We start from the raw sequence: 12,558 nt of genomic DNA on the forward strand, positions 1-12,558 counted from the left end.
GTTGTCAGTTTGACATTCCTTGCCAAGATTTTTTCAGACTGCTGATGTCTATACGCAAACAATACATTTAGAAACCAAATGGGTTCCTGTGCCTTATGAATTTCTTTCTTCTGCCTGATTTGCATAGAGGGGAGGCTGGTGGAAAATGTACTGCCAATCAAACTTCAATTGTAATGAAACAATGAAGCATTTTTGACTGTAGATGGGTATTTAAATAATCATGAAAGCAGCAGCTGGCTCCTCTTTCTCTTTTGTCCAATTAGGGGCTGCTTTCTCTGCGAGGAATACTCAAAGACCACCATACCTTGATCCTCCATGTGTCAAAAGTCAGCCTAAAGATTGACTTCTGAGCATCCAGCACCCTGAAAAGAAGACACGACACATTTATTTTTCTGTCTGGATGTGACACCACGTCAGAGACAGGTTGCTAGCTTTGAGCAGAAATCTTATTTCATCTCTGGCATGTATGTGAGGGCTGTTTCTTCTAGGAATTGAACAGGATGGTACCGGCTGAGGTAAGTACCCAGTATAGCCAGCTGCTGTCAGCAAACAAAGGGTCTCGGTGGGAAGGGCGAGAGAAAGAGTGCGTTAGGGCAAAGAGGCTCAGCATTGCCACAGACCAGTGGCTCTGGGAAAAGAGCAGCTCTGTAAATAACCCACTTGCAGACAGTTTAGATGCTTTGAACAGCCCATGTGCAGAAATCATCCAATGGGGCAAACTGCAAATTTCACTTCCAGTAGTTCAGTTGTGCTTGCACTGCAGGCAAATGTTCTGGCAGCCGAGGAGGAAGAGGAGGAGGAAGACTTTGAAATACAGCCTCGGCTCTCCTCTAGCCTCTGTGATGCCTCGGGGAAGAAGCCATGCCTCAGAAATGATACTAGCTATTGATTACAACCAAGTTTAATTTTCTGTTTTGGAACTTCAGACTGTTCCCTAATTGTCAACAGACTGACTGCACAGAGTAATTGGTCAGTAGTGTTCATTGGGCACCTCTTACGGGTCCAGCATGGTGCTAGATATTATGAGAGATTCAAAAGATTCATAATCCCTAGCACTTGTAGAGTGGTTTATGGTTTACAATGTGTTTTTTTTTTTTTTACATAAACCAAAAAACCAAACCCATTGCCATTGAGTGGATTCTGACTCATAGCAATCCTACAGACAGAGTAGAACTGCCCCACAGGGTTTCCAAGGAGCAGCTGGTGGATTCGAACTGCCAACCTTTTGGTTAGCAGCCAAATGCTTAACCAATGCACTACCAGGGCTACTATTTTTTTACATAAGGTGGTGTATATTTTTGTTTCCCAATAATCCTGAGGGGTAAGAATGGATGTTGAAGTTATTTTCCTGGGAAAGGGGGTAAAAGAGTAGGACCTCATCATCATAATAGCTTGAATTTATCAAGCAGATTAAACATAAACAAACAAAAAAGCTGCCATGGAGGCAACTCCAACTCATAGCAGCCCTGTGTGTGTCAGAGTAGAACTATGCTCCATAGCGTTTTCAACAGCTGATTTGTTGGAAGTAGATCTCCAAGCCTTTCTTCTGAGGTGCCTCTGGGTGGACTCAAACTTCCACCATTTTGGTCAGCAGCCAAATGTGTTAACCATTTGCACCACCCAGGGACTCCTATTGAGCACACACTAGACTGGTTATATGAATTCTCACATTTACTTCTCATAACCACCTTATGACGGAGATACTATTATTATCTCTGGTTTGCAGATGAGGAAATCGAGGCTTAGAGAGGCTAAATAATTTGCCAAGGTCATGTAGGTAGGATGTGGCACAGCAAAGGTCCAAGCAGGCTGATGCCAAGCCTATATTCTTCAAAATCACTATGCTGTGCTGCCTGGGGCCCCTCTGTTTTGACACTTGATCCTGTTCCTCTCTCAGGGAGAGACATTCAACAAGTACTAAGAGCCTATATCAATGTGGAAATTGTTGAGTTGGTGAAGGTTTTGTTGAATATATTTTCACTGCAATTAAAAAAAAAAAAAAAAGAGCTTCCTATGTGTCAGGGTGGAAGCCCTGGTGGCGTAGTGGTTAAGAGCTACGGCTGCTAACCAAAAGGTCGGTAGTTTGAGTCCACCAGGCGCTCCTTGGGAACTCTGTGGCATAGCTGTACTCTGTCCTCAGGGTCGCTATGAGTGGGACTCAACTCAGCGGCAACAGGTGTTTTTCTTTTATTTTTTATGCATCAGAAACAGCTGTGGACAATAGGGATGCACTCGTTCATTCATTCGGCAAATATTTCCAGAGTGTTCACTATGTCCCAGGTAACGTTTATGCTTGGGGTACGTCAGTGAACAAACAAAACTCTCTGCACCCCTAGAGTTTATTTTCTCCTAGGGAAGGAAGACAATGAACAAGATATACTTAAAGAAATATTATGGTTAAAAAAAGAAATAGATAATAATATGGTATATTAGAAAGTGATGCTATGGAAGAAAGAAAACTTTGAGCACAGTTAAGAGGATCAGGAGTGCTGGAATGAGGGTAGAGGATAGGAAAAAGTGCTAAATAAGGTGGTCAGGGTAGGTCTCATTGGAGAATGTGACATTTGAGCAAAAAATTGAAGAAAGTCAAGGAAGTAGCCATGCCCTTACGTAGGAAGGAGTTCCTGGGTGGTGCGAACAGTTAATGTACTCAGCTGCTAACTGGAAGGTTGGAGGTTTGAGTCCCCCAAGAGGCTCCTTGGAAGAAAGGTCTGGTGATCTACTTCCGAAAAATCAACCATGGAAAACCCTGTGGAGTACAGTTCTACTTTGATACTCAAGAGGTTGCCATGAGTTGAAGTCGACTCGACAGCAACTGGTTTTTATGTAGGGAAGAGCATTCCCGGCAGAAGGAACAGGCAATGCCTGGCATGTTTATAGAAGAGCAAGAAGGCCGTGGGGCGGGAACGGTGGGTGAGGTGGACTAACGGGCAGTGGTCACAGGGTAACAGGAAGCCAGGTCAGGGAGGGCCTTGTGGGCCACTGTAAAGACTGACTTTCATTCAAAGTGAGATGGAGAGGCCTGGCAGGGCTCTGAGCAGAGGAACAATGGCATATTCTGACTCCTATTTTTAAAGGATCTCTCTGGCTGCTGTTTTGAGAATGGACTGAAGGGGGCGAGGGTGGAAGCAGAGGATGAGTCAGGAGTCCACTGCAGAAATCCAGACAGGAGAAAATGGTGGCTCAGACCAGGGAGTTGGTGAAAGGTGGTCTGATTCTACATGAATTTCAAAGAGAGAGCCACACTGCAGGTCTACCAAATCGTTGGTCTAACTGAAATAATTTTGTGCTGGGGAACATAAAGCTGTTTTCAACTGAGGAGCAGACCGTAGGAACTCATGAATAGTGATTTAAAATACTGAAAAATCATGCCAGCTAGGAATGAACTATACTTAGAACAACCCAACAGAAAGCATGGCAATTATAAAACTAGAAAACATAATAAATTCCTTGTTTTTAATCCTTAGCTCATTAAGTTCAAGGTATTCGTGCAAATAAAACAAGCGTCACTGGCAAAATCACATCGTTTTATGACTTTGCCCTTGTGATTCTGCTATGAGTACAGTCCATAGAAAGAGTAACAGTAGGAACCATTGCTTCTTTGTTTTCCAAGCTGCATTCTGTCTTAAATCAGTGGGAAATGCAAATAAAAGGAGAAAAGAGAGCAAAAGAGTACACGGATTATTTGTTCCTGGTCTGTATGTTTTGGATCTGTATGACTAGAGACACTTTGTGATTATGAAAATTCAAGGGAGACTGGCTTTTTTTCTTATAGATTTTATCTATAAGATGTTAATTCAGAAGACAAAAGTGGCCAGATGAATTTGACTTACATCCCTGTCTCATGAGAGGAAGAGGAGTTGAACCTAGTGAGGAAGACAATTGCCCGTGGCTTGGTGGTTTTTATCCTCTGTATATGACAAAGGAAGGGTTTTGCTGGTTAAATTGATTCGGTCATGATTTGCTCTTTCATCATATGGGTGAGTGGGGTGGGGGTGAGCATTAATAATATTTATTGATTGACACCTACATGCCAGCACTCTGGGACTTATCTTATTCACTTTTGCTTCCCCAGCAAAGCTCCTGCCCTCAGGGAGTTTACAGTCTTTTAATTCAGCCTGACGCTGGTCTTTACTGAGGTGCACATCATCTTTAATGTTTGGAGCTGAATGAAGATCTTGTTCTCTGCTCAGATATAGGCTTAATGGTCTGATACCAAGGGGACTTCTCAGTGGAGCTCACTCTTAAAAGTGGACTCTGATATTTGATGAAGTTCTGAGCATCAGGACCTTGCTTAGAAGATCTATACGCTCCCGCTTGCCCGGTGGCAGATTGCGCAGCTGATATCAGATTGCTGGTTGAGAACGCATATGATGCAAGTTTCCTGTGAGGAGACTACTGTGGATAAATGTCTAAGCTTCTTCTCCTCAAAACATGTTTTAAAAACTGGAGACAGTCTTATTAATCAGGAGCACTATTTCTGGATGTCCTAATAGCTAAAAGATAAGAAAATAAGTAGTATAAATATTAGAAAGGGGAAAACAACATTATCACTATTTGCGAGAATTGTTAGAAATAATAAAAGGTCAACATGGAACCATTGCTAGAAATCACATAATAAGTCTGTGAGGAAAACTCAGAGAGGGATCATTCCCGGCTGGGCAGGGCCTCAGAAAGTCAACTTGCTCACTTAAGGCAAGCCACTTATTCTTATATTGAACTTTTTCCAAATCCAAAGATGAGATCAGGAGAAAGAGAAAGGTTTGTGAACCCCACTTACAATCATAAAAACGGAGGGCCGAAAGTTATGGCTTCCTTATTTTTTAGCCATCTCTAATAGGAGCTCTGGTGGTGCAGTGGTTAAGAGCTGGGCTGCTAACCAAAAGGTCAGCAGTTCAAATCCACCAGCTGCTCCTTGGAAATGCTATGGGGCAGTTCTACTCTGTTGGAACCCACTCGATGGCATCTAACAAGAACAACAACAAACGAAGTCAGCAACTTATAGACCAAGAACCACTGCTATGAGAAACTTGGAAATATTGTCCTATTTCCTACATTTAAAAAAAAATCCATGCTGATTCCCTGCACCCCTTCCTCTACTACTACTGCTGCTGCTACTTTACTACTTCTATTACTATACACACACAGAGATTAATGATAAATCTTAAAAAGAGCCTCTGGAAAAAGGCCTGGCATTCTGCTTCCAAAAAATCAGCCATTGAAAACCCTGTGGAGCACATTTCCACTCTGACACACATGGGAAGAAAAGGCCAGTGACCTACTTCTGAAAAATCAGCCACCGAAAACCGTACAGAACACACAGTTCTACTCTGACAGACATGGGTCGCCATGAATTGGAATCCACTTGATGGCAACTGGCTTAGTTTTTGGTTTATTTTGCACAATAAGTAAAGCCATGACAACCCTGTGCAAAACATCTGAATCACTGAATAAATGGAGGCTACTGTGGGAAAAAAAACCAAACAACAGCCTACCAGTCTGTTTTCAGGAGCAATGACAATGAGATCACTGTCGTATTCTACCATCAGATTTGAGAAACCCCAAAGGATACAGTAGATGGTAGCAGTGACTGACGTTGTCACTAGGCTGGATTTGAGGAAACAGTGCTATGTGGAAGAATGTACTTGAAACTCCCCTTGGAGGTAGGAGACAGGTCAAGTACACGAGAGTGGCTAGGGTAGGCAGGGATGATAGCCTGACACTTTGGAAATCACCTCAAAGAATACTGGAATGATTTTTCTTTTGGTTTCAAACTACCTTCCCCATACTTTTCAGTACATAGATGTTTGTCACTGTGCCTGACTCTAAGAGGATCGTTTCATGAAAGGCACACTTTTTCCTGCTGTTGGCATGGAAACGGCACTGTGCTCATGTGTCAGGAACACACACAAACACACACACACACATACACACACACACAGAGGCATACTGTATTTTAATATATTCTCAGAGAAATGCCTTTTATGCCTTCTCCTTCTGGTGTTCTTTATACTTCTAACGACATATTCAGAGCCAAAATTTTACTAATTCCTACCATCCAATTGTTATCTATCACTTCCTTTATCTTGACATAAAAAAACACTGATTTTAGGTTTTTCTTCAACAAAACCTCTCCTTAAAGTGAGATAATCGATTATTTTCACCTAGCACCAGTTTTTCTCCCACCCTTTAAATTCTCATACTATGGATCTTAATATATTTAGTTTATTCATTAAAGAAAAAGAAATCCTATTTCAGATTCTAGTCAATTTCTTTGATAGGTATAATGATGCATTTTATTTATTCCTTCTTTAAATATTCTCTACTCAAAATATTGTTTTCAACTGGCAAAGCAGTAATCCTTGAGAAGAGTGTTGATGAATCACAAGTTCATGTGATATGAGACGACAGTTGCTTCCTCAGTCTTCAATGTATGTTGCTGTTAGCTGCTGTCAGTCAGCTCTGACTCACGGCAATCCCATGTGTGCAGAGCAGAACTGCACCATAAGGTTTTCAGGGCTGTGACCTTTCGGAAGCTAATCACCAGGACTTCCTTCCTAGGTGCCTGTGGGTGGATATGAACCACCAGGTTTTGGGCTAATAGTCAAGTGCTTAACCATTCGTGCCACCCAGGGTCTCCTTTTCGATATATATAAACTTGAAAAGAAACCAGAGGAAATCTGATGCAGAGAAATAATTTATTTCAACAAGCACCATGTCTTGAGCACCTACTATGTGATGTATGTGACCCAGTTCCCCTGGAGAGATTATTCCGACTGTGTGGAGAATCTCACATCAACAGTTAGGCTGTGGGTACAGCATGGTGCCTGAGGAAGAACCTTGTACTGAATGTCAGGAAACTGGCTTCGGATTTTACCACCACCAGCTGTGGGCTTTCACGTGAACTGAACAGGGCTGCAGAATCCTAACCTGTAAAATTAGCAGCTCAGACTAGACTATGCCCCTGGTCCCTTCAGGTCCAAAACGCTGTGTCTGAAATCTAGTTAAGGAACCAGGCCTGACGGGAGTTGTCTTGGTTTCCTAGAGCTGCTGTTATAAAACATTACAAATTGGATCACTTATAAGAACAGAAATTTATAGAGTAACAGTTCTGGGGGCTAGAAGTCCACATTAGGGTATCGGCCATGTTGACTCCTTCTGAGGACTCTGACAGAGAAAATTGTTTCATGCCTGTCCCATAGCTTCTGGTGGCTCCCGGTAATCCCTGGCATTCCTTGGTTTGCAGTTGCGTCTGCATCTGTGGTCACATGGCTAATCTTTCTGTATCTAACTTTCCAGGTCTGTTCTTCTCTCTTGAAGGTCCCTGGGTGGAAACCCTGGTGGCGTAGTGGTTGCGAGCTAAGGCTGCTAACCAAAAGGTTGGCAGTTTAAATCCACCAGGCATTCCTTGGAAACTCTATGGGGGCAGCTCTACTCTGCCCTATAGGGTTGCTATGAGTCGGAATCAACTCAACAGCAATGGGTTGGGCTGGGTTTGGTTTGGGTGGCACAAAGTTTGGCGGTTTGAACCACCGTGGTGCTGTGGAAGAAAGGCCTGGTGATCTGCTTCTGTAAAGACTGCAGCCAAGAAAACCCTATGGAGCAGTTCTACTCTGTAATACTAGAAGGCAAGGGGTTTGGTTTTTTTTTTTTCTTTTCCTTTATAAGACACCATTTGGATGAGATTAGGACTCACTCTACACCATTTTAAAAGATTCTATTTCCAAACAAGGTCATGTTCAATGGGTACCAGGGTTAGGACTTCAACATATCTTTTTTGGAGGATACAATTCAATCTACAACAGAAGTGTACGGCTGATTAAGCAGTTTTAGGCCCACAGTCCAGTGGGTGCCTCAATCATGACATCTAGGTGAGGCCTGGTCCCCTATCAGTCTTCCTGGCCCTGTGGTACCAGTCTGTACCCACTGCCTTAGCCCACTGAATGAGATGGAACTCCACATGAGTTTCCCCTGTACACCTTACCTTCTCCTTCTGCCTTCATTAAATCTGCCTGTCCTTTGTCACTCCCCCACTGAGGCCAGCCAACATGACAAATTCACTCATGCCAAGTTATCCAGGGGCTGCATTTGTTATATCCAAGGCAATATTCTTTAAGCGTAAAGTTATTTTGTGGAGATAACAGACCCTGGTGAAGTCTCCAATTCATTTCCTACAACTTTCCCTCTCACACTGTTTGCTTCAGCCTCAAGGGCAATTCCTGGAACTTGTGGGCTCTTAACTGCCCCAGGCCTCTGCCCAGTGCAGCTGCCTCTGCCCAGAAAGGCTCTTCCTCCATCCGCACTCAGTTAACTCCTTCTGGCCCTACAGTCTCAGCTGAGGAGTCCCTGCCCCCAGTTCAGCCCTCTGTTATTCTCTTTTCCTGCACAGATCTTAACCATGGTGTGTAATTTGTATATGTTTGTTTAATGTCCATGTCTCCCAGGAGATTATCAGCTCCACAGGGCATTGTGGCACTGTACGCCCGGTGCCTGGCACTCAGCAGGGGCTCAATTAAGAACTGTTGAATAAATGCAAAGACCAAGATGGGAATGAAAGTACTGTCTTCACCCAGAGAAGGCAGGGGTGGGAATTTCAGGCCCTGGCACATGCCGATGGGGGGAGACGTTTTTGAACACGGAAGACTTGTCTCACATCTCTACCCGCAGTGGTCACCTCACTCTTGAAGACAGACACCGACGGCAGAAGAAAAATCATCTCTCCCAAATGTACCAGCTTAGCTCACAGCTATTTGTCAACAGTAAGGCGTTGGCTCCCTATGAAATCTTTCTTCACATAAATTTGAAGCATTTTCCTTTGCATTTGGACAAATACATTGGCAACAGCAGCCTTTTGTATACGCAGCACAAAGGAATAAATGTTAGATTGAGATAGAAAAGCTAGACTTGCTCCCATCTCAAAACGAATCTTCGGCAGAACAGGGACCAGAATCCAGTTTTTGCTGGTCAAGTCACTTCCTCTCTGGGCCTCAGTTTCCTCCTCTGTAGATGTAACTACCCCTTCTTCCACTCCACTCCTTATTATACCCGGGAACTTTTTGATTTAAATACAACTTTTCTGCTGTCAATAATGCTCAAATCTCTCACATGTAAAAAAAGAAATACTGACGTGTGTCCACCCAGTTGTCCTCGAGTCAATTCCGACTCATGATGACCCCATGTGTGCAGAATAGGACTGCTCCATTAGGTTTTCAAGGCTATGACCTTTCAGAAGCAGGCTGCCAGACTTCTCTTCCAAAGAGCCTCCGGGTGAGTTCGAACCGCCAAACTTTGGGTTAGTAGCTGTGCGCTTAACTGTTTGTCCCACCCAGGGACTGACTCCTAGAAGTGTATCAAAAATTTATTAATACAAATATTATACTTTTTGGATTTTATGATATTTGTTATTTTGTCAACCTTTAAAAATTTGTTACATTCTTTAGTGAGTCATTGGTGGGTAACTGGTAGAATTCTTACCTTCCATGCAGGAGACTCGGGTTTGATTCTTGGCCAATGCACCTCACACAGCCACCACCCATCTGTCAGTGGAGGCTTTCGTGTTGCTGTGATGCTGAACAGGTTTCAGCGCAGCTTCCAGACAAAGATGGGCTAGGAAGAAAGGTCTGGTGAACCACTTGCAAAAAATCAATCAATGAAAGCCCTATGGATCACAACGAACCGATGTGCAACTCACCATGGGGGTAGCGCAGGACAGGGCAGTGTTTCGTTCTGTTGTGCATGCAGTTGCCATGAGTCTGGGGCCAACTCAGTGGCAGCTAACAATATTCTCTAAATAAATATACACATTTATATCTTTAAAAAAGCCTTCATATGTGGACTTTTCTTTAAATAATTGGCTCATAGAGTATACATTTTCCTAGGAATTAACAAAAGGCATTAATGCCATTTTTGCTGTCTGGATCGATGCTGGCAGACGTACAGTTGCCCTACTTGGTAGTTGAATGGACAGGTGACTGGGTGGATCACCCTCAAATCTTTGAACACTGGACCCAGCTTTAAAGTATGATTTTTCATCCTGCTTTCACCACTAAATCAATGTAAGTAAGCCCCCCCAAAATCATTTAACCCCTTTATGTCTTAGTTTTTTTTTTGTGTGCAATGAAACAGTACTTGTCTCTACTTATTTCCAAGGAGTGTGGCAAAGGGCTGCTGGAACCAGCCGATGTTGCCAGGCCTGTTCTACAGAGATGTCTGCCCTCAGGGCGGCGCACAGGGCAGACCTACCCTGGGTTTGCAGCACCCTTTTACTGGGTCCCACAGGAGGCTTTTACAGTGAGGCATGGACTCATGGTGTTCTGTAGCCTGAGAAGACAGACTTGGTGTTAACTTCTATAACAGTGGCTTTCCAAAGGACTGATTCCAATCTAGTCTGATCTGTAGCCAATGAGAAAAATAAGGACAACTGTGGTTTGTGTGTGTGTGTGCCTATTGTTGCCAGCTGTTTTTTTCTTCTGAGATAACTTCGTTCCTATTTTATGTGTTAAACTGGTTTTATTTTAATAAAATGAAGGCAATAGTATATGTTAGTTATTTTAAAATGTTCCTTATGTAACGAAATATAAAATGTCTCCTTCAAAATTCTTTCTATATTTTTAAATTTTCCTTGTCTATATAATTCCAAAGTCTTCTTGGAAACACTGTGCTGAAGGACAACCCTGCTATTTCTTCTTAGATATTCTGTGACTTGGCTTTGTCAGTCAATGATTAACTTTCTTTGGCTAGCAGAGATAAAGCTAAGCTTTGGAAATTTACCTCACTTTTTAAGTGAAAGGGCACTAACATCTAGCAAACACATACTGTGTGCCAGGAACTGCTTTCAAATACACTATTATATTAAATCTTCTCAATAACTCTATGGGGTAGGAGGAACCTGAACCTCGGAGAAGTCAAGTCACTTGACCATGTTCCTCTAGTTTTTACAGTGAAGTCTGGATCTGAACTCAATTTGTCTGAGGCCAAAGTCCACACGCTTTTAACCTCACTACCCTAATTCCCAAAATAAAAGTGCAAGACACACTGTTTTAATCTGGGATATACTTTTGGTGTCAATTGAAGGCCATTTGAGAAATTGCATTTTAACCCTGACAACTACAATGAAAGCATCAAAGCCTGTAGGGACACAGGAACTCACTGTTAATAGAGACAATGTTGGATTGACCAGGACTAGTTAATCCATGACACCCAGGGCTTTCTTCCTGTCTTTTGAGTTTGTGGGAGAGTCTGAAGGGATCCCAAGGCCAGCAACCAAGTAAGATCAAATGCCTGAGTCACACTGTGGTCCTGAGTGCATACCAGAGCTAAGTGTAAAATGGTTTGTATTATCTCTTCTTTGGTATCACCTACCCCTGATTCTCCCTCTATCCATAGGAATAATCGATGTTGATGGGTTAACTGACATAGAAACAAGTCATTTGTCCTCCAGGGCTATTACCAGCAATTGGCCTTATATTCAGTGATACATGGGCCAGTGCTTACTTTTGTATCTGATAATTTGCTTTATTTGTGATTATATTCTAGTCTGAAAATGACAAAGAAAGGTTAATGTTAAGAAATCAGTTCAAGGGAAGGCCAAGTCTTGGGGCAGAATGACCAAAAGCCCCAAAGCCTCAGGTTGCAAACCTTAGTTAAAAATGTAGAGTCCTGACCCTCCTGTCTATAAGTTTGTACTCAGTAGGTCTGGGGTGGGGTCTTGGAATCAGCATTTTAACAAACAAACCAGAGGATTCAGAGGAGGCAAAAGAGTCAAGGAGCACCCATTAGGAAACAGTTCTAAGATATTCACATTTCATTCATGGGGATATAATAACTCACTTGCTAGATGGAGGCTTTTCCTTTATTATTTTTCTTTTCAGCTGACAGAGATGAAGGACAGCCCTTTTTGACCCTACGTGCTGGAAGGGAATCACACAAGCCTCCAAATGACCACTCATTTTCTGGGTATGTTTCAATACTAAAAATGGGCCAAAGAGAAGAATCCTTAGCTGTGGATAATTCTGGAGGGTTCAGGTGGGGGAGGAGTGATAACCAAGGAATCCTAATGATCCAAGAGAGACTGCCTTTGTTTGTATCCTTCCTAAGGGCAAGGAATGTGCCGGGGGCTAAAAGCACAAAGGCCATAAATCTGGACTGAGCAGTAACAAATTCAAAAGTCCTTTGGAGTTTCCAGACAGTTCCGTTTTCATCAAGTATATAAGTCAGCGTATCTTTCAAACTCTGCCCGAAAGTGCCAACTCTCTAGCTGGCTGCCATGCTTCTCCAAGGTAATGTGCACCATGTGCAGGGCTGTTTTCATGATTGTTGATACAGAGCAGCCATTCTGGTTGATCAGCACCTGGGCCGAACTGAATTATGTCAGTGCCTCTTGGGCAAATTTTATCTGTGAGGTTTTTTTGGACTATAGAGCATCACTGAGAGTGCATAAAGGGTGCCTTGAGAAAGCAGAGCTGGGACCTGAGGCAAGGTGGCAGGAGGAAGAGCAGGGAATATGGCTAAAAATACTCAGTGTGGGATCCCATACTACTTGGGGAAACTAGGTCAGGG

The 12,558-nt window shown here is 42.9% G+C and overlaps 1 long non-coding RNA gene across 1 annotated transcript; it reads left to right on the plus strand.

Moving 5' to 3' along the window:
- Nucleotides 1–267: 267 nt before the first annotated feature.
- On the plus strand, nt 268–12,135 carry LOC111820779 (uncharacterized). The gene is made up of 4 exons (XR_002824295.1): nt 268–515; nt 9,879–10,055; nt 11,871–11,955; nt 12,097–12,135. It is a non-coding gene; the product is annotated as an uncharacterized LOC111820779 (long non-coding RNA).
- Nucleotides 12,136–12,558: the final 423 nt, after the last annotated feature.

This window comes from Trichechus manatus, unplaced genomic scaffold (assembly GCF_000243295.1).
Source record: "Trichechus manatus latirostris isolate Lorelei unplaced genomic scaffold, TriManLat1.0 scaffold00050, whole genome shotgun sequence".
NCBI lineage: Eukaryota > Metazoa > Chordata > Mammalia > Sirenia > Trichechidae > Trichechus > Trichechus manatus.